The sequence below is a fragment of the Otolemur garnettii genome, unplaced genomic scaffold (genome assembly GCF_000181295.1).
Source record: "Otolemur garnettii isolate 467f Iridium unplaced genomic scaffold, OtoGar3 scaffold00156, whole genome shotgun sequence".
Lineage (NCBI taxonomy): Eukaryota > Metazoa > Chordata > Mammalia > Primates > Galagidae > Otolemur > Otolemur garnettii.
Genome location: NW_003852551.1, coordinates 2,977,933 through 2,979,255, shown reverse-complemented (window position 1 = coordinate 2,979,255; position 1,323 = coordinate 2,977,933). Strand labels below are relative to the sequence as shown.

The 1,323-nt window shown below is 42.1% G+C and overlaps 1 pseudogene; it reads left to right on the top strand.

The window, feature by feature from the left end:
- The first annotated feature begins 269 nt into the window (after positions 1-269).
- Positions 270-443, top strand: LOC111728423 (annotated as a pseudogene).
- The last annotated feature ends 880 nt before the right edge of the window (positions 444-1,323 follow it).

Below are 1,323 nucleotides of genomic sequence, written 5' to 3'. Positions count from 1 at the left end.
TTTGTTTGTTTGTTTTTTGGTTTTTTGAGACAGAGTTTCAGTTTGTCACCCTGGGTAGAGTTGGTGTCACAGCTCAAACTCTTGGGCTTAAATGATTCTCCTTTTAGCCTCCCAAGTAGCCGGGACTATAGGCATCCACCACAATACCCAGCCATTTTTAGAGACAAGGGTCTCACTCTTGTTCAGGCTAGTCTCAAACCTGTGAACTCAGGCAATCCACCCCCTCAGACTCCCACAGTGCTAGGAATATAGGTGTGAGCCACCACATTTGGCCTGGGATCATTTCTATAATTCCTTACTAGAGAAATTTCTCTGAACATATAGAGCACCAGAAACCACTAGGAGGAGGTGCAGCATTCTCTGGGGTTGTTCTCCTGTAACCCTCATTTGCCACTGATGATCTCCCTACCAGGAAGTTAGAGGGAGAGGACAGTCTGAGTGGTTCCTTTTTTTAAAAGAAAGGGGGCTGGCATGGTGGTTCATGCCTGTAATATTGGCACTCTAGAAGGCTGAGACCGGTGGATCACTTAAGCTCAAATGATCAAGATCAGCCTGAGCAAGAGAGAGACCACGTCTCCATTAAAAATAGAAAAACTTGGGCAGTGCCTGTGGCTCAGTGAGTAGGGCACTGGCCCCATACACCAAGGGTGGCAGGTTCAAATCCGGCCCCAGCCGCACTGTAACAAAAAATAGCCGGGCGTTGTGGCAAGTGCCTGTGCTCCCAGCTACTGGGGAGGCTGAGGCAAGAGAATCGCCTGAGCCCAGGAGTTGGAGGCTGTTGTCAGTTATAACGCCACAGCACTCTACCAGGCACTCTACTGAGGGCAACAAAGTAAGACTCTGTTTCAAATAAATAAATAAATAAATAAATTGAACTTCAACAAAACTAAAAACTTCTACGTATCAAATGACACTATCAACAGGGTAAAAAGGCAATCCACAGAATGGATGAAAATATTTGCAAATAATGTATCTGACAAAAGATTAATATCCCAAATATACAGAGAACTCCAAAACCTCAACCAAAGGGGGGTTGAAAAACAAAGAAAAAACCCATCCTAAAATGGGTAAGAGACCTGAATACACATTTCTCCAAAGATACACAAATGTCCAAAAGAACACAAAATGATGTTCAACACCACTAATCATCAGGGGAATGTAAATAAAAATCAAAATGAAATGTCATTTCACATCTTCCCAGTAGGGTGGATATTATTTTAAAAAACAGCAGAAAATAACACATGTTGGTGAGAATATAGAGAAATTAGAACTCTTTTGCATTGCTGGTAGGAATATATATATTTATTTATTTTCAGTTTTTGG